General features: G+C 36.5%; 1 protein-coding gene across 9 annotated transcripts in view; it reads right to left on the bottom strand.

The window, feature by feature from the left end:
* LOC106093800 (prominin-like protein) overlaps nt 1–21,430 on the bottom strand; it is an 86,896-nt gene that overhangs the window by 42,208 nt on the left and 23,258 nt on the right. The window contains exon 1 of one of the 9 annotated variants that reach the window (XM_059360944.1): nt 11,373–11,553. The exons of 7 other annotated variants lie outside the window; for them this stretch is intronic. The gene's annotated coding sequence lies outside the window, so the exon portion shown is untranslated. Of the gene's footprint in view, nt 1–10,872; nt 11,332–11,372; nt 11,554–21,430 lie in introns of those variants that run through there. One more of the 9 variants, XM_059360957.1, reaches the window with a different exon arrangement.

Below are 21,430 nucleotides of genomic sequence, written 5' to 3'. Positions count from 1 at the left end.
CACATTTCTACGTGGAACAAATGCTCTATTGTTTCTATACTTATTTAGTTCCTCGTTTAATATCTCGTGTTTCCTCACATATTCTCTCAAATCAGAAATAGAATGTATCGGAAAGTGTAATAGTTCCTTCCGCACTTCGGGCCTAAGGTTTCGTCTTAGTATCTCTACTAATTCGTGTTCTTCTGGAGGATATTGCAATCTATCAGAGATCTGTAGAATAGCGTCATAAAAGGAATCGAATCGCTCACCTATTTCTTGTTTCCTACACCTGATCTGTTCCTTCAAGTCAAAATCTGTCCGACGATCACGAAATTGGTTTCTCAACTCGCGACATAAGGAAACCCAATCAATGCGGTTCACAGTTCTGTGATATCGCCAGAACCAATCCGTTGCCTTTCCAGAAAAAAGTAAATCTATGTGTCGGCAAAGTGTGTCAAAGTCACCACGTAAATTCTGGACAGTAAGAGCCTGAACCCTGTAAATAAAATTATCCACAGATAATCCGGTTTCCTCTTCACCCGTAAATTTCAATCTCCAGCCAGAAATAATATTCGATACTTTATCGGTGGTCAAATCAATGAAACGATCCTGCCTGTTCTGACCCACATGTCGTCTATTAGGAGCATTTACTCCAACATCAGGATTCGCGAAACTAAGTCTCGTGTGGTTGCCTTGATTCAAACTCATGGAAGACAGTTGGTTCCTAATCGCGTCATTAATCAAATTTTGTAGAAAACTGTCACTCAGGTTCTGTTGCTCCAGTGGTCGCTGTTGACTATTAGTATTTGGAATAGGGTGTAATGAATTCAAAAACTGATCGGATGCTCTTGGAACACTACCAAAATAATTCCCAAAGCCTGGAGTCCTTGACAAATTCCTCCTAGCCGGTTTCCTGTTTGGTTTCGGAACAGTCGAAGCCGTGGCTCTAGCGTCAGGCCTACTAGAAATATTAGTGTTCCGTGGATCTGTCGGCAGAAACTCTAAATCATTAGGAGCCTGTGAAATATCTAAAAGTTGGTCCAAGGATCTAGCACCTCCTTCTATCGAATGTCTGGGTAAATTCCTATTCAAAGCTGAATCAGCCAAGTTCTTCCTAGGTGGTTTCTTCTTTTGATTAACGGTCTTAGGGATCGCCCCCAAATCAGTCCTAGCCGAAGCCTGTCTATCTGTCGTCTGATCTGCCGTACTTGACAAAATGTCATAGGGCACTAGACGGTTCGTCCTGCATAGCTTAGCACAGATAGGACATTCCTGAGTCTCGTTTAATATGCGAACAATGCATTCCTTATGAAAAACGTGTTTACACGGCGTACAAACTATCACATCGTCTAACTCAAATGGTTTATCACAAATTATACACTGTGTGGGTTTGTTATTTGACACAAGGCCGGGAATATTCTCATTGCTGTGAATGAGTGACATTGCTAAAAAAGTTTTGTTTTAAATATAATATATTACGGTGAATCGTGGTCATCTTTGGTAAAGGTTTGCTTCTAATAGAAAAAATATATAAACAGACTTTCACATCTAAGGTCCAATTTTTGCAAAGAAACAAAAAAAAATGTTTACGATCGGTCATTCGGTTTACCAATCAAAATTACTAATAGAAAAAGAAATAATCTAAAAGCCGTAAAAAAAAATTGGAACTTAGAATTCGAAAGCTGATTATGTCACAGGAAAATAAAACTTTGTGTCGTGTATACAATTACAGAAAAATGGCTAAAAATTAAAATTTAAATTGTGGACAATTCGAGCAGAATCCTTTGCTTCGCAATTGTAATTCCTATCAATTCTCCTTCTAAATTTTTGGTCATAGTACCTGAAAAGTATTCGCACCTCAGGATAAAAATTTATGCAACAGTCACTTAAACAAAAATGAATGAATATATAGAAAACTTCCAATGGATTTTGCATGACGAGACATCTGTACAAAATAATTCCTGTTGTAATTTCCCATTATTACATTCTTGATCCTATGATCAAAACTATGACAAACACTATATAACTGTTACTAAATTGATATCCAGAATGGAAAAAAAAATGTATATAGATGTTAAATACGAGGTACCCAAAAACTTAAGGTCTTGTACTTAGATGAAGATAGTACTAAATTTTGGTTAAAAATTAATCTAACTTTTACTCCTCAGTTTTCGGGCCCCACGTTGGGCGCCATTCTTGTAATGTGTCAAGGTAACAAAAAAAAAATTTGAGATCATGGTCTTCTCTGGTCAATATAAGCCTTCTGTTAGCCTGAAGTCGGGGGATCGTACCGGTCGAAGTCTAGGTTCGCTCTGGCCATCTAAACTAAGCTATATCAACACCCCAAAATCCTAAGTCAGAGTCTGGAACGGAACGCACGTGCTCGGCAAGCTAGCCTGTTCGGGAGATATGGGCGGGGATCTTGTTCCATTTCATGACTAAACCCATTACAAAAAAAATTCACGTGCGATTTAAATGCCCTTAAAACTCCATTTATTTCCTTCCTGTGACACTATCCAGAGCATAGGTGTCAAGCTCTGGGCCTCTCTACCCACCCATCCTTACTGGTTTTTCAAAACGTTTTTCCAAAATTTTAGAAAAACCCCTAAAACAAGCCTTTACCTTAGATACCTGGTTCACATTAGAAAAAAATTATTCCATTTTTAGTTATTTTTATTACAACCAAAAATTCAAAATGTCTAGGAAACCATTTTCTTTTTTTTTTTTTTTTTTTTTTTTTTTTTTTTTTTTTTTAGGTTATATATACAAAAAAAAAAAAACAACAAAGATTAGATTTAAAGGGGCGGAGCCATACTACTTAAATATATGTGTAATTTAAATTGAATTAAATTTAAAAATGGAGAATTCAGACCATAAAGAGATTTCAAAGGGGGTGGGGGGGAGTCTGATACAACTATTTAATCAGAATGGCCCCCTTTAGAAATTCCTTTATACATATACTACGCAAAATACTTAACTTTTATCATGTATCAAAAAAAAAATTAACAATAGAAAAAAAAAAGGACTGTTTTGCTTGCTTTTGTCTAAAGACTTACGGTTTCACTTTTGTTTTTGCAACTGCTGACGATCTTCCAACGATGCATGAAGGCCTCCTTGCGGTGTTCGAAGTCTGGTCACACAAAAATTATAATGGCTGGATAATATGGTTTAGATAAGGGGGTTATGATACATGTTAAGAGTTAGTAATTTCCTTCTCTTATTTTACAAAAAAATGATTTTTAGGGATTTTAGAAGTTATCTTAAAGGTATTGTAGGTTAGGTTATAGATAGTATAATTAATAAAAAAAAATAGAAAAAATAAAAAAAATCAAGTTAGGTTAGGTAATATTACGGAAATTTAAAGTTAAATTAATATTTAAGGGTTTTTTTTTTTTTTTTCTTATAAATTTGGGTTTAAAGGAAGTATAGTTGTAGGTATTTTTAGGTATTAATTAGTTCAATTGCTGCGACCTTCATTAATTTGCAAATCCTATTTATGTTATGCCAGCTTTCACTTGTTACATACGCTGCGGAAATCAAAATCGGCATATGTGGCCCGTCAATAAAAGGGGAACCCGTCTCTCGAGTAACCCAAAAGCCCACGTGCCTGGCTTTATGGGTTTCACAGGCCTATACTCGAGAGAGGTTATGTATGACCAGTATGCCCTAAAAAAAAACCAATTACGGAATTAGATCCTGGGCAAATCCACATAAAAAAAATCTATCCAAAATTACCTGGGTATTTTAAATTCAGGAATTTAATAAAAATCAAAAATTCGTTTGTTCCAATTTAGACAGAATTTCATTCAAATTGAAACAAAAAAAAAATACGGAAGTAAAAAGGTGTCTTTGCACACAAACAACTTCGCTTAATCGTTCACACGATTTAAATTTGGCCGTATATATAAAAAAAACACTGTACCCTTTAAGGTCTTTCCTTTTTTTTTCTGAGTCTCACTTTTTTCGCTTTGATGTCTTGTTGCGGAGGATTACAAATTAAAAAGAACTTGTCTTTCACATTTCGACTATCACCAAGGCTCGATGTGAAGACAGAATCAAAAAAAAAAAAAAATTCTTTAAACAAGAAGATAGAAAAAGATAACTGGTTATTTCGCATTCGTCTCAAGAGCCCAAGAATGAAAACTATTGCTTAGAGCAATAAAAAGAAAAGAGAGCAAAAAAAAAAAATTATCATCACCAAAAGCTCTAGCCATCCATCAATCATTGCCCAATCATAGATCGCTTTTGTTGTAAATACCAACTCGAAAGTAAATAGAAACAGACTGGAAAAGAGAGCCACTAACGTCATCCTCTTGTCATTTCCATAGCATCGACAGTCCTCGTGCTTAATCATAGATTGCTGTTGTTATAAACAGAATATCAGATAGACTAAAAAAAAACATCATACGGACTGTACAAACCCAATTAATGTGTCAAGGCCAGTGATGGCAAATTAAATCATTCGTATAAAAATAATTATTCTGTGAACAATGATGATAAAAAAAATATGTACCATTACAGATCCCAGATCGGTTTATATGGCAGCTATATCAGGTTATATACCGATTTGAACCATATTTGACACAGTTGTTGAAAGTAACAATAAAATACGTTATGCAAAATTTCAGCCAAATCGGATATGAATTGCGCCCTCTAGAAGCTCAAGAAGTCAAGACCCCAGATCTGTTTATATGAGAGCTATATCAGGTTATGAACTGATTTGAACCATACTCTGCACAGTTGTTGGATATCATAACAGAACACGTCGTGCAAAAATTCATTCAAATCGGATAAGAATTGCGCCCTCTAGAAGCTCAAGAAATCAAGACCCCAGATCTGTTTATATGACAGCTATATCAGGTTATGAACTGATTTGAACCATACTCTGCACAGTTTTTGGATATCATAACAGAACACGTCGTGCAAAAATTCATTCAAATCGGATAAGAATTGCGCCCTCTAGAGACTCAAGAAGTCAAGACCCAAGATCGGTTTATATGACAGCTATATCAGGTTATGAACCGATTTGAACCATTGTTGGCACAGTTGTTGGATATCATAACAAAACACGTCGTACTAAATTTCATTCCAATCTGATAAGAATTGCGCACTCTAGAGGCTCAAGAATCAAAACCCAAGATCGGTTTATATGGCAGCTATATCAAAACATGGACCGATATGGCCCATTTACAATACCAACCGACCTACACTAATAAGAAGTATTTGTGCATAATTTCAAGCGGCTAGTTTTACTCCTTCGAAAGTTAGCGTGCTTTCGACAGACAGACGGACGGACATGGCTAGATCGACATAAAATGTCGCGACGATCAAGAATATATATTCTTTATGGGGTCTCAGACGAATATTTCGAGTAGTTACAAACAGAATGACGAAATTAGTATACCCCCCATCCTATGGTGGAGGGTATAAAAAATTCAAAATTATATTTCTATATAAAATGATGTGACAACTTTTTTTTCATAGAAAATTTTGTCAAAATTTTGTTTCTATAGAAAACTAGCTGAACCGTGCCCGCTCCGCTGCGCCTTATTTTACTGTATATGGATGTGTGCGGCCCCATAGACACTCTTCCCGAATATTGATATCAGATTTGTGCTTTACTCCCAAAGACCTTTCATTTGAGTCCCATGTGGCTATGATCGTAAATGTGTCCCCTTTGGAGGAGGTTTTTGGGGAGAGGCGGCACCCCAAAGACTTGGTCTCATATTTGGATACCAGATTCTAATTCTACACTCAAATACCTTTTATTTAAGCCCCATATTCCCATGGTCAGTAAATAAGTCCTGTTTGGGGGGTGTTTTGGGGAAGGGGTGGACCCCCAGAAACGTGGTCCCACATTTGGATATCAGATTCGTATTATACTCGCAAATACCTTTCATTTGAGTCCCATATTGCCATGGTTGGTAAATATGTCCGATTTAGAGGTGTTTTGGGGCTTGGGGGGTCCCCCTAGCACTTGGTTCGACAAATGGATATCAGATATATTTTCTTATCTTAAATACCTTTCATTTGAGTCCCATATTGTCGTGATTGGTCTATACATATATTTGGTAGGTTTGGGGTGGGACGCTCCCCCTAGGTACCCCATCCGAAATTTGGATACCAAATTTTTGTTTTTAGGTTACAATGACAGAGCCATAAAAATTTCGCTTAAATCGCACCACCCATCTCCGAGATCTGGCGTTTCTGAAAATTTGGTTAAGAGGGAGGGTCCGCTCCCCTTCAGGTATCAAAAAATGCAGTACCCTATTCTCACCACGGAATCATTATGCACCATCTGTGAAAATTTCAATAAAATCGGTGCAGTTGTTTTTGAATCTATAAGGAACACACAAACAAACAAACACAAATTGATTTTTATAACCAACACCGTAGGATAGGGGGTATATTCATTTAGTCATTCCGTTTGCAACACATCGAAAGATCAATTTCCGACCCTACAAAGTATATATATTTCGGATCGTCGTGAAATTCTAAGACGATTTAACGATGTCCGTGTGTCTGTCCGTCCGTCTGTTGTAATCACTCTAGAGCCTTCAAAAATTGAGATATTGAACTGAAATTTGGTACAAATACGTATTTTTAATGCACGCTGGTTAAGTTCTTGAACGGGCCAAATTGGATCATATTTGGACATAGCTCCTATATAGTCCGATTTTCCGATAAAGGGTCTAATGCCCATAAAAACTTTTCATCCGATTTTGCTGAAATTTGAAACAGTGAGTGAGTTTAAGGTTTTCCGACAACTGACCCAAATATGGTTCAGATCAGACTATATTTAGATATAGCTGCCATATAGACCGATCTCCCGATACAGGGTTTGAAGGCCATAAAAGTTTAATTTATTACCCGATATCGCTGAAATTTAAAACAGTGGGTTATCTTAAGCCCCCCGATATCTGGCCCAAATATGCTTCAGATTGGACTATATTAAGATATAGCTGCCATATAGACCGATCTCCCGATAATGGGTCTGAAAGCCCATAAAAAACTTTATTTTTTATCCCATTTCGGTGAAATTTGGAATAGTGAGAATTTTTCAGCCTCCCAACATCCGACCTAAATATGGTACAGATCGGACTATATTAAGATATAGCTGCTATATAGACCGATCTGCCGATAAAGGGTCTGAAGCCCATAAAAGCTTTATTTTTTTACTGATTTCGCTGAAATTTTAAAAAGTGAGTTATTTTTAGCCTCCTGACACACGAACTAAATATGGTACGGTTCAGAATATTTTTAGATATAGCTGCCATATAGACCGATCTCCCGATAAAGGGTCTGAAGGCCATAAAAGCTTTATTTATTACCCGATATCGCTGAAATTTAGAACAGTGGGTTATCTTAAGCCTCCCGACATCTGGCCCAAATATGATTCAGATCGGACTATATTTAGATATAGCTGTCATATAGACCGATCTGCCGACAAAGGGTCTGAAAGCCATAAAAGCTTCATTTTTTATCCGATTTAGCTGAAATTTGGAATAGTGAGAATTTTGCAGCCTCCCATCATCCGACCGAAGTATGGTACAGATCTGACTATATTAGATATAGCTGTTATATAGACCGATCTGCCGATAGAGGGTTTTTAGCCCATAAAAGCTTTATTTATTACCCGAATTCGCTGAAACTTGAAACAGTGAGTTTTTGTGAGCCTCACGGTATCCGACCTTAATATGGTTCAGATCGGTTTACAATTGGATATATCTGACAAAAAGACAAAATATTGGGTTCTACAGAATTGAATAGTGACATATATATTAGACCACTCAATGTCCGTGCCGATTTGAGGTGCATAAGTTATCCAATTTTCACCGGATTGTGACGAAATGGGGTTTACATATATACCCGAGGTGGTGGGTATCCAAAGTTCGGCCCGGCAGAACTTAATGCCTTTTTTACTTGTTATATATAAGAAGATGTTGTCAAAATTTTGTTTCTATGGAAAATTTTTGGTCTACTTAAACTACTTCCGACTTCCTATGTAATACCCCATACACGTACAAATATGTATGTATTTATTTAAAATATTATTTCGACTCTATTCAATTAGTTTTACAATATGTTGTGGTAATTACTTTTGATAGTGTCGCCCATAAGTACATACATCGTCTGTGTAAACACATTCAACATCTCTAAAGTCATCGAACCGTTAGGAAGTGGCGTTTTAATGTTGACGTCGCCGCAGTCTTTAAGCAGCGTTGCCATTTAAAAAAAATCTCCTCAATGTTATCTGAATTTTCGTAGACGTCAACATGCGGTGACAAATGCCATTTGATATGCACTTGGCATTAGACCGCAAGGCTAATAGTGCACCAAATGAAATCAAAGATTAAAAGGGAAACATTATAATTTTTAACTTTAAAGGGAAATAGAATGAGGTGAATTTCTCAAGAATTCCTTTTAAACAAGAATTCACCTTTTTGGGTTTTATTGGGAAAAAAATTCAGCAACATATTTCGTTGAGAAATTTAACCACAAACAAATACTCATGAAAAGATAAATACATCTGAATTGAAGAGTTCTGCAACCCTTCTTTGGACTAACCAGTTCTGCGGCCCTAGAGAGACCCTATAAAGTATATATTGGGTTGCCCAAAAAGTAATTGTGGATTTTTTAAAAGAAAGTAAATGCATTTTTAATAAAACTTAGAATGAACTTTAATCAAATATACTTTTTTACACTTTTTTTCTAAAGCAAGCTAAAAGTAACAGCTGATAACTGACAGAAGAAAGAATGCAATTAGAGAGTCACAAGCTGTGAAAAAATTTGTCAACGCCGACTATATGAAAAATACGCAATTACTTTTTGGGCAACCCAATATATGGTTGATCGTTATGACATTTTAAGTCGAGCTAGTCATGTCCGTCTGTCTGTCGCAGGCACAATAACTTTCGAATGAGTAAAGCTAGCCGCTTGAAATTTTACACAACTACTTTTTGTAAGTGTAGTTGTAAGTGTAGATAGTAAATGGGCCATATCGATCCATGTTTTGGTATAGCTGCCATATAAACCGATCTTGGGTCTTTGACCTTTTGAGCTTCTAGAGGGTGCAATTTTTATCCGATTGGCTGAAATTTTGCATGACTAGGTTTGTTATGACTTCCAACAACTGTACCAAATATAGTTCAAATCGGTCCATAATCTGATATAGCTGTCATATAAATCGATCTGGGATCATCACTTCATCAGCCTCTAGAGGGCGCAATAATTTTCCGATTTGGATGAAATTTTGTACAGCGGCTTCTCACATGACTTTCAATATACGTGTCAAATATGGTCTGAATCGGTTATAGCCTGATACACCTCACCTATAAACCAATCTCCCTATTTTATTTCTTGAGCCCCTAAAGGGCGCAAATTCCTATTCGATTTGGCTGCAATTTTACACAATGACTTCTTCTAAGGTCTCTAACATTCAATTCAATTATGGTCCGAATCGGACCATAACTTGATATAGCTCTAATAGCATAGTAATTATGTTCTTTTATCCTTTGTTTGCCTAAAAAGAGATAGCGGGAAAAGAACTCGACAAATGCGTTCCATAATGGAGGGTGTATAAGATTCGGCCCGGCTGAACTTAGCACATTTTTACTTGTTTGCCTTATTTTAATTAATTATATATATTCAGATTTTCTTTTTTTATTTGTGGGCCAAAAACCTTAAATCAAGAGATCGGTCTATATTTCGGCTATATCCAAATCTGGACCGATCTGGACCAAAATGAAGAAGAATTTCGAAAGGCCTAACACAACTCACTGTCCCTAATTTCGGCGAAATCGAACAATAAATGCGCCTTTTATTGGCCCAAAACCCTAGATCGAGTCTATGAGACGGCTAAATCTTGATCATTTTGAGTCAAATTGAAGAAAGATATCGAAGAGCCTAATGCAACTCACTGACCCAAATTTCGGCGAAATCGGACAATAAAAGCGCCAAGACCTTAAATCGAAAGATCGGTCTATATGGCAGCTATATCCAAATCTGAACCAAATTAAAGAGAAGTGTCGAAGGGCCCAACACAGCTCACTCTCCCAAATTTTAGCAAAATCCGATAATAAATGTGGCTTTTATGGGCCCAAAGCCTTAAATCGAGAGATCGGTCTACATGGCAGCTATATTCAAATCCGGACCGATCTGGGCCAAATTGGAGAAGGATGTCGAAGGGCCTAAAACAACTCACTGTCCCAAATTTCAGCAAAATCGGATAATAAATGTGGCTTTTATTGGCCTAAGAACCTAAATCGGCGGATCGGTCTATATGGGGCTATATCAAGATATAGTCCGATATAGCCCATCTTAGAACTTTAGCTGCTTATGGACAAAATAAAACTCTGTGCAAAGTTTCAGCTCAATATCTCTATTTTTAAAGACTGTAGCGTGATTTCAACAGACAGACGGACGGACATGGCTAGATCCATCTTAGATTTTTAGTCGGTAATGTTAAAAATTGTTTAACTTTTGCGAGTTGATTTTTTGATATTTGCGTGTAGAGCTGAATTTTCATTCTATTTAAGCCTTAAATTAATTTGTGTTGTGCCGAATATTCGTCCCTGCCGAACTTTGCCCTTTTATACCTACTTGTTTTACTAATTACTTTTTGTATTTTATGGTGTTTTTCGCAATATTACCTAAATGTTTGTTTTTATTCATTCAATGTATTCAATGGATATTTAATAAGATTGCTTTCATTTTTTTGCATCTTTTAAAAATAATTCACCAATTTCACCACTTTTAAAGAGTTCCTCAAAATTAACCATGAATCACAGTTTTCAGTTGAAAATGCATGAAAAAGACGGGTTTGACCATGTTTCACTCAAATATAGAAAACACATAACACACACACACACAAATGTACAAACTCATACTCACAACTCATTGCCAACATTTTAGTTATAAATCATAAAATTAGATTGTGGTTATTCTTTGTTCCCTTTTAAATTCACTTTGATCCACTGTATTTATGGCCAATTTATGTATGAGTAAAATTGTTTTATTTTCTTTGTTTTTGATTATTTATTTACAAAAAACTTGATCCACCAGTGGAGCGCATTATGGTAGTATGTAGCAAAAGAATGGCAGGCTTGTACAAGTTTAAAATGAGTCAGCAACAAATAGCAGCAGCAGCAACAACAAAAACACGAAAAAATCAACTTCAGTCCAGTGTCTAATGTTTAAAGTCTTGGTGGACAACGGCAACAATTTCCTTTCACTACTTTTGAGCCGAAGATTTCTTTTGCCAGCCAGCCCACAATTCACGCGGTTGTTGCCTTTTTGCTGTGTCAGACGACAGCTCAAAACACACACACACAACACACACACGCGCACAATAAAAATTATTAAAAAAAAAAAACAGATCTTTAACTATGTACCATTAATATGAATTGTAGAATTGCTGTTAATTAATTGCTTTAAATAAGGCCCGAGGGGTTTATTGAGCCAAGACTTGTCTACCCAGGCTTCGTTGATAGTTCTGAAAGGGAATACACACTGAACAATGATAGTTTAAGTTAAACTTTGCCGGGAAAAGGAAAGCCAAGACCAGCGACGTAACCACACTGAGAAGACGAAGTGCACAGTTCGCCCGTATATCAAGAAACAACTAATAATGACAACAAAGATATATGGAGGCACACACTCACACTTTGTCAGCCAGCACTCAGATATTGATACTCTCGCGACTCATTGGTGGTACTCTATCTTGATAATATAGTTGGCGACGGCGGAAAAGGCAAGAGATACTTAAAAAAAAAACGCAAGAGCAATCGGCATGAAAGAGCTTCAGATAAACAGTCACAACAGACTTCAACCACAGACGAAGTAAAGTAGACGAAATTTTTTGTTTTGTTATTATCATCATCATCATCAGAAAAAGAAAATAAACAAAGAATAAACAAGCGAGCAACTTGAGAGTTATAAAACCAAAAGAACAAGAAACCCATATATAAAACAAACACAAAAAATATAAACCGGAGAGCAAAAAATGATGTTTCAGTGTCAAACAAACACAGGTATATGTGAGATAGTCGATGAAGACATTAAAATCAGGGATGCCAGATTGAGCAGAGCTTACAATCGAAGTTAACGGCAATATTATCATAATTTGTTCATAAGGGTGGCAGAAGAAACTTCAATGAAATGGAAGCCGCAAGGTTGTGGACTTTTCAAGAGAGCAAAAAAAATATATACCTGTAGGGATGCACTAGAGAAAGCCATAGTACAAAAATGGACCACAATACGGGCAGGCTCTGAGAAATAGCCGAGATAGGCAAAAGTTGGTCATATAGAGCAAAACTGAAGGATTCTGAAATTTAGATTTCTTCCACAGATTCTTGTCATTTGAATCAATAAAAAAGCGTTATAATCCTAAGCTCCCCTAAAAGGCCATGAGACATGGCCACAGATCAATTCATTGATAATCTGTGGTCTTTTTTTCTGCATCTGTGGAGTACGACGATATCTAAGGGGACAAAAAATGCTTCCATTTTCCGAGGAGAAAATGTCACTTAATGGCTGGTACTATATTTGTTTTTCGCGACATTTTTTCGTGATTAAGTGACAGTTCATATAAGTTAACGAAAAAAATGTACTCTTCTAGTCTAGTGGAATTCTAGTACTAAGAGCTTTCTGTACCGAGTTTGGAAAACCTATTGCAATCATTTGACCTAAACCCTATTGAATACTCTGCGGCGTCAGAAAAGGATATTTGACATTTCCTCTACGGTTTTTATACGTTGTTATACCCTCCACCATAGGATGGGGGTATACTAATTTCGTCATTCTGTTTGTAACCCCTAAAAATATTCGTTTCAGACCCCATAAAATATATATATTATTGATCGTCATGACATTTGTTGTCGATCTAACCATGTCCGTTCGTCCGTCTGTCTATCTAAAGCACGCTTGATATTTTGCACAAATACTTCTTATAGGTGTAGGACGGTTGGTATTGTAAGTGGACCATATCGGTCCAGGTTTTGATATAGCTGCCATATAAACCGATCTTGGATCAAGAATTCTTCAACCACTACAGAGAGCAATTTTTATCCGATTTGGCTGAAATTATGCATAAGGTGTTTTTTTTTATAATTTTCAACAACTGTGCTAAGTATGGTGGAAATCGGTTTATAATCTGATATAACTGTCATATAAACCGATCTTGAATCTTGACTTCTTGAGCCACTAGAGGGCGCAATTTGTATCCGATTTGGTTGAAATTTTGCATAAGGTGTTTGTTATGATTCCCAACAACTGTGCCAAGTACGGGTGAAATAGTTGCATAACGTGATATAGCTGTCATATAAACCGACCTGGGGTATTGACTTTTTGAACCTCTTAGAGGGCGCAAAGCCTATACGATTTGGCTGAAATTATGAATGAGGTGTTTTTTTATGATTTTCAACAACTGTTCTAAGTTTGTTTCCATAACCTGATGTAGCTGCCATATAAACCAATCTTGAATCTTGACTTCTTGAGCCACTAGAGGGCACAATTATTATCTGATTTGAGTGAAATTTTGTACAACGGCTTCTCAAATGACCTTCAACATACGTGTCAAATATGGTCTAAATCGGTCTATAACCTAAAAGAGCTCCCCTATAAAACGGTGTCGCTATAATACTTTTTGAGTCCCTAAAGGGCGAAATCCTTTTTCGATTTGGCTGAAATTTTACACAATGACTTCTACTTCATTCCATTATGGTCCGAATCGGACCTTAACTTGATATTGCTCCAATAGCATAGTAATTCTTTTCTTTTATCCTTTCCTTTGTTTGCCTAGAAAGAGACACCGGTAAAAGAACTCGACAAATGCGATCCATGGTGGAGGGTATATAAGATTCGGCCCGGTCGAACTTAGCACGCTTTTACTTGTTTAAGTTATTTAATCACTTTCTTCTCTTCTTCAGTTGTATGAACTCAGGGAACCATTTTTAGGTTGCAATAAAGCAGGTGAATAAGTTTTAACCATTTGTTTTTCAGTTACAAATAGAAGACTTCTCATAAGTAGTTACAACGTTTTGATAAGTGTCCCTGTTCTTTTTTTCCAAGTGAATTTACCATAAAGAGCAGCCTATAATTAAATGTGATTTAATATCATATTTAAGTCACCGTTCTAAATTGAATTAATCTACGAATAATCAGGTTCAGCCTTTATCCCTTTTTACACCACTGTATACACTGTATAGGGTCGCAGATGAATATTACGAAGTGTTAAAAAAGATTAGTATAGGACCCATTCTATGGTGGGAGGTAAAAATTTAAAAATAATTTGATCCAAATATGAAATGAAAATTTCCTTTTTGTCGATTGCCCTTTTCAAAAATCCCTTTTTACTTATCGATTATCTGGCAACCCGTCATTGAATAGAAAACTCCACCCAGCAAACAGATCAAAGCACACAAACGTCAAAACCTATGAGTTTACATACCCCTATGACACTTCTCTCTCACTCCCATCAAAGGTGTAAATACACAAGATTAGAGAGAGAAACAACAACATTTTATGTTTTCGAGATAAAGATGGAAATCCGAGTTTTTTTTGGAGATATTTAACCTTTATTGTATTTTATCTCATCATAAATGCAGCAATAGACTTTATCAACAGCTGTTTACCATTTAAAGATATTTTTTTGGGATAAGAAAGTTGCCGTTGGTGATAAGTAATTGGTAGAAAACCTAGATTTAGATATGGCTACATGACGCCGAAAGATATATTTGCAATATGGCAAAAGAGACTGCTGTGTCTATTTGATAACATGAATAAACAAAGCATTTTTACAAATAAAGGGTGATTTTTGAGAGCTATGGGAAAGTTAAAGAAAAAACCATAGAATTCAAAAAAATACTTGAAATCTTTATTTGAATCGACCGTAATGGTCCATATAATTTAATGTTTGAAGATTATTTAATGCAAATTTTGACCGTGACTACGCCTCAAATGCTCCATCGGCTTAGTCCAATTTTGGCATACTCATTCCAACATTTCGGCCGGTATCTCACGAATAAATACTTCAATGTTGTCTTCCAATGCGTAAATTGAAGCGGACTTGTCTGTATAGACATAAGCTTTAACATAGCCCCACAAAAAAATAGTCTTAAGGCGTTAAATCATACGATCTAGGCGCCCACTTCTCCGGTCCCGAACGTGAAAAAAAGTTCACTGAACTCGCCTCTCAATAAGTCCATTGTTATGCGTGCTGTGTGGTATGTGGCACCATCTTGTTGAAACCACATGTCATGCAAGTCAAGCTCTTGCATTTTGGGCAAAAAATCATCTCACGGTAGCGCTCACCGTTAATATTTACGTTAAGATTCGCAACATCTTTGAAGAAGTACGGTCCAATGACGCCACCAGGACATAAACCGTACCAAACTGTAACATTTTATACCCACCGACGAAGGATGGCGTATATTAATTTTGTCATTCTGTTTGCAACACATCGAAATATCCATTTCCGAACCTATAAAGTCTATATATTCTTGATCAGCGTAAAAATCTAAGACGATCTAGCCATGTCCGTCCTTCCGCCTGTCTGTTGAAATCACGCTACAGTCTTTAAAAATAGAAATATTGCGCTGAAACTTTGCACAGATTCTTTTTTTGGGACTTTGTCCAAAGTTCGACTATATCTTGATACAGCCCCCATATAGACCGATCCGCCGATTTAGGGTCTTAGGCCCTTAAAAGCCACATTTTTTATCTGATTTTGCTGAAATTTGAGACAGTGAGTTGTGTTAGGCCCTTCGACATCCTTCTTTAATTTGGCCCATATCGGTCCAGATTTGGATATAGCTGCCTTATAGACCGATCTCTCGATTTAAAGTTTTGGGCCAATAAAATGCACATTTATTGTCCGGTGTCGCCGAAACTTGGGATAGTGAGTTAAATTAGGCCCGTCGATATCTTTCTGCAATATGGCCCAGATTGGTTTAGATTTGGATATAGCTGCCATATAGACCGATCTCTCGTTTTAAGGTCTTGGGCACATAAAAGGATTTGGATATAGCTGCCATATAGACCGATTTCTCGATTTAAGGTCTTGCGCCCATAAAAGGCGCATTTATTGTCCGTTTAGCACCAAGTCTGCTCACTAATATTCGTAGAGATTTTGGAAAACGATCTGAGTGGTAATCGCAAATCTTGATACTATTTTAATACCAACATCGAAATTTCTAAAGTGCCAGAATATCTATTCATAAAAAAAAGCTGTCAGCTATCCCTCTCACAATGCTTTCACAATTTGAATGTACACAATTCTAAAATGTTTATTAACTGTTTTGAACGAAAAAACAACACACTTGCTGAGCCATCTTATATTGATTTTATATGTTTTTCAGAGGTTTGAATTAAAAAAAATGCCTAATGTTGTTATATAAGGCAATAAGTATGGCTTTGTTGTTTATACATTTTTGAATTGTTTTCTTTGGTCGGTACACAAAAGCATATGTGCCACAATAAAATGGCCATTAATCACCCCAAAAATGGTTTAATTAAACTTAATTTCAACATGGACTAAATTACTGGCCCAATTATCGGGATTCATTTTAAAATAAGATATGTAGTGTGTAAACATTGTCTTTTTTATGGGGCTACACATATTGATTAGTCATATTTTTGTTTAATTTTTAATGAATATTTTGGTTTCAACAAATAGAAAAACACTTGTGGAATTTGTTGATACCCTAAGGAAAGAAAATACCTACATTGAACAACTTCAACAACAGATCTAGTCTAGTCGTAAGTGTTCCAAGAGATAAATCACTAAAACTAGTTTCATTTCCTTTAGTCATTAGTTTTTAGACCCATGGTTTTTTGGACAAAACTTCTTAGAATTTGTCGTAGATTACGATTGTGACAACCGCCAAATGGGTGGCTTAATTTTCTAAAATCAAAATTGAGCTTCCGGATTTTAACGTCCTTACTGTTTATACCAATTATATACATATCAAGAAAATTCACATTTCACTCCAATCTTAATGCTGAATACAACACAAAATGACGATAACCCACATGGTTTTAAGGTCACAGCAGCTGAGGTACATGCAGATATCTCTCACGTTCAAAACGGTATAATTGGTGTGATTACACCACACCTCTGTTCTTCACCACACATTGCAACAACACAACACCCTCTGAATTAGAATAATAGTTCTAACACAAAACACATTAGTGTTGTCAATATAATATTTTTTTAGCAGTTGCAAGTTGAATGTTAGTAAAAACAAATTCAAAAGAGTTTCAATAAATATATTTTCTCATAGTGAAAATATGATAAAATGTAATATTAATATTTTACTGAGAATCGTATAGGGGTGATATTCCTTCCCTGGCCATACACTTAAGGTACAACCTGAAGAATTTTCAATTGCAGGCCATCAGCATGGATTATGCCAATTGCAAAACATGAGGACAGCATCGAGCATTCCGGCACGGGATGTGAGTTCCACACAATCTTGAACATTGAGGTCCAATCTGTGTGGGGTTCATTGCTGTCACAAGAAGTTTAGCTGCGAGCTACCGGGCATACGGAGTAGTTGCAACGGCAGTCGCGGACAATCAGCGGTAACGAGTGGAATGTCTCAGTGAGAAGCCGGGCGGCACCGGCTCTTGCACAAATACTGAGTACCCATGATGCTCGCTATGACAAGGCGAGTTATTGGCGTTTTTAAATAACTAATGGCCACCATGTTCCAGCGGTGATCGGTCCTTTTGGACCGGAACGACGTTGCCCACCTACAGGAGCTTGACGAGGATCGCCACCTCCATATGAAAATGTGACTACAACAACAGCATCGCATGCCATCACAACATAAAGGGAAGCTGACACGAAGCGTTACCAAGTTCACACTAGTATAAATGACAGATACATGATATTTGCTTTATTGACAGCTTACACTTATGTATCGTTCACAAGCGAACTTAAACATCTTAGGCGAGCTTAAACACCAAACTGTTTGTGTATCGCATCGTTTAAAAGATACCGGTAGCGTTGCCATCATGATGGTCCAAAAAAACCTACAACAAAAACTGAAATGGTTCGGCGAGTGAAGGCACGAATTCAACGAAAACCAAGCCGTAGTGGCAATCAAATGCTAAAGATCTGAAGATATTACGTCAAAGGATGAAATATATTGAAAACGAGCTCAAGGTAAAGCCTTATAAGATCAAAAAGGCGAAAGTGAAGAAATCATTCTAGAACTTTTGAACGGATAAAGATGTGTACGCGAAACTAAAAACAGTCAATGTTGAGGTGTCGTCTAATCAGACCAGGGACTGATTCATGGGGCTTAAAATTTGGTCCCCCCGAAGATGCCAAATTTTGAATTGCTTATCAAACAGCTATTTATGGGCCGATCGGTTTGATTCTTCTTTTTTTAGATCACCCCTAGACCTAATAGGGAGTTTTATATTTGGGCCATTTCAAAGAGCAAGGTAAGGAATAAAAAAATATTCCAGTATTAATGCGCCGAAGGAAGCCATTCAACTGGAATAGGCCAATATACCGACAGATGACATTCGTGCAGCAGCACGTCGATCAAAAATAAATTCTAAAATTTTAAATTCTTCCACACATTTTTGTCATTTGAATCTATGAGAAGTATTTTCAGCTACGTAAAATATGCACCTCAAATGTGCATACCAGTTTAGCGACACGCAGTAAAATAACATTCAGATCTACATTGGCACAGAAAAGTCTACATACCCCACTCAAAAAACACGTTTTACAAAACAAAATTTTTAAACGAATAATTTTTTGTTTGCCAAATTTCTATTGTTGTAAAAATTGTTAACCGTTGTTCCCAGTATTATAACCAGTTATAATTTTTAAGGTAAAATCCTATACTAATTACGTTGCTGTCAGTTTACATAACTGCTGCTCATGAAAAGGTTTTAAGACGAGCTGATTGTACAACTTTAATGGCAACACTGCCTTTAAGTAGATTTTTTTTGTTAATCAATCCATAAGAACGATGAGCAAACACTTCCTAAAACTAACACACTATACTTTTGCTTCCTGGCAGAATCATTGCATTTTTCATTTTGACTTAATTAGCAAACAATTTGAGATCAAAAGTTAAAAAATATTTTACACCACACATAACGCACAGATCACAAAATTATATCACAGCACTTGCAGAGATGCCACATATTTTTGATTAGCCCCACCTTCTTGCACCGCAATTAAATCTGTTGTAAATTTTTGGAGATTTATGTTGCCGTTTATTCACTTTCGGGATAGCCGCCAACCAAATGACTACCCAACATCAGGGGAACTAAGACAACAAATAAAACTTTAAATGACAGTGCGTGAGAGAGAGAGAGCGAGAGAGGGAGAGGGAGTAAAGAACAACAGCCAACACAAAAGCAAGATTAGCAATAAATTTAATGGACTCTACGCGTTGTTCAACATTTAGCATTCAAATATATAGGAGCCATAAAAACTAATGGATATGGAGGGCGCGGAGGGGCTGATAGATGGTTGCATAGAATGGGATTGTCCTCATGTCTTCTTGGTGTATTTATATGCTGCCCTAACGGGACAACGAAAGTTATTGTGGGTGTGGGAGAGAGGGTTAATTATTATGGCATGTACTAAAGCCATACCAAAAACGACGACGACGACGACAACAGCAACCAACCAAGCAAAAAAGAAGAAGAATAGCAACAGCAACAACCTTAAATAATAGCAACAGCTTTTATTCCAAGTATTTAAACAACGCTCCCTTCTGGCCAAATGGATGATGACCGGCTGGGCGTAGGGCTGGTTTCTTTTGTTTCTTTGTGGGTTGTTGTTTTGTGTTGCTGGCTTCATTCAGTTAAATTCTAATTAATTTCATATAGAAATTATTATTGAATATGGCAAAAATTTAAATAAGGATAATTACCACCATCATCACCTTTCTCATATCGTTTGTGACTTTAAGGGTTCGGCTTCCTTTTTGGTTTCATTTTTCTTCTTAACGCAACCTTAACCCGACACAACAAAACAGGAATTTTTAATTAATCATTATTATTGGGGTGTGTTCTACTACTCAATGATTGACCTTTGTGTGGTGTGTGGGTGGGGGAGGGCCTTTTGGGTAAAGTGTTAGTACAAAGAATACATTTCATTTGAGGCTGCTTTATGCTGATTCAATTAATTCTCTAAACAAAAATGAAATTCGAGCATGAAATGCCAAATATTCATGCATACTAAGTCTCACAAAGAAAAACAAAGCTTGGCAAAATAAGGCACAGTGGTCACATATTTTCATCGGAAAATTATGGCAAATTAAAATGTTTGCACAAAGATACGCTTAAATTTCATGTGATTTCATCAAGACCAGAAAAGAAATTGAACAATTAATACCCACACATTGGGAAAGGGTACTCAAACTACTCATTTCCAAAGGAAAGGGCCCACTTTCAAAGGAAAGGGTACCAAAATTACCCATTTCCAAAGAAAGGGAATCAAAATTATCCATTTCAAAAGGAAAGGGTACCAAAATTAGCCATTTCCAAAGGAAAGGGTACTGAAATTACCATTTTCCCAAGGAAAATTAGCCATTTCCAAAGGAAAGGGTACTAAAATTACCCATTTCCAAAGGAAAGGGTACTAAAACTACCCGTTTTCAAAGGAAAGGCTACCAAAACTATACATTTCCAAAGAAAAGGGTACCAAAATTAGCCATTTCCAAAGGAGAGGGTACTAAAATTACCCATTTCCAAAGGAAAGGGTACCAAAATTACCCATTTCCAAAGGAAAGGGTACTAAAACTACCCGTTTTCAAAGGAAAGGGTGTCAAAATTACCCATTTCCAAAGAAAGGGTAACAAAATCACCCATTTCCAAAGGAAAGGGTACTACAACTAAGCATTCCCAAACGATAGGGTACTAAAACTACCCATTTCTAAAGGAAAGGGTGCAATAACTACCCTTTTTCAAATGCAAATGATACTAAAATTACCCATTTCTATAGGAAAGGGTAATAAAACCACCCATTTCCAAAGAAGAGGGTGCTAAAACTACCCACTTCCAAAGGAAAGGGTACTAAAACTAAAAATTTACAAAGGAAAGTGTACTAAAACTAGCAATTTCCAAAGGAAAGTGTACTAAAACTAACCATTTCCAAAGAAAAGGGTACTACAACTGTCCATTTGCAAAGGAAAAGGTACTAAAACAACCCATTTGCAAAGGAAAGGGTACTAAAACTAACAATTTCCATGGGAAAGGGTATTAATACTACCGATTTCCGAAGGAAAGGTTACTAAAACTACCCATTTCCAAACGAGGGTACTAAAAATGTCCATTTCCAAAGGAAAGGGTACTAAAACTACCTATTTTCAACAGAAAGGGTACTAAAACTACAGATTTCCCAAGGAAATGGTAGTAAAGCTACCCATTTCCAAAGCAAAGGTTACTGTAGCTACCCATTTTTGAAGGAAATAGT

Source organism: Stomoxys calcitrans, chromosome 1 (assembly GCF_963082655.1).
Source record: "Stomoxys calcitrans chromosome 1, idStoCalc2.1, whole genome shotgun sequence".
Taxonomy (NCBI): domain Eukaryota; kingdom Metazoa; phylum Arthropoda; class Insecta; order Diptera; family Muscidae; genus Stomoxys; species Stomoxys calcitrans.
The sequence above is the reverse complement of the archived record's forward strand: the minus strand, read 5'-3'. Positions and strand labels throughout refer to the sequence as shown.